We start from the raw sequence: 354 nt of genomic DNA, 5'->3' as shown, positions 1-354 counted from the left end.
GGAGCCGGGACAACCTCGCTCCAGGAGGAATGACAATTCGCCCTAATGGGACAACCTCGCTCCCAGAGGAGTGACAATTCCTCCTAATGGGCCGCTCGTTAGCGGCCTATTCTCCCGAACCCGGGTATCAGAAGCGGGCAGACAAGCGGGCGCCAACGTCCGCCTGGAATTCCACAACACCGCTCCCCCATCATTCCCCACCCCCCAAGTCCTTCGCTGTGTGACCTCGGGCAAAAGGCTGCTCCTCTCTGAGCTCATTTTTCTTACCTGTGCAGTGCGGAGTAGGTACGGGGACCATGACCTCACTAGGGCGGGCATATTTCCAGGCATTTGAGAGATCACTTTCCGAGTTAG

The sequence above is a fragment of the Bison bison genome, unplaced genomic scaffold, assembly GCF_000754665.1.
Source record: "Bison bison bison isolate TAMUID 2011002044 unplaced genomic scaffold, Bison_UMD1.0 scf7180017864329, whole genome shotgun sequence".
NCBI lineage: Eukaryota > Metazoa > Chordata > Mammalia > Artiodactyla > Bovidae > Bison > Bison bison.
This window is presented reverse-complemented; position numbering follows the sequence as displayed.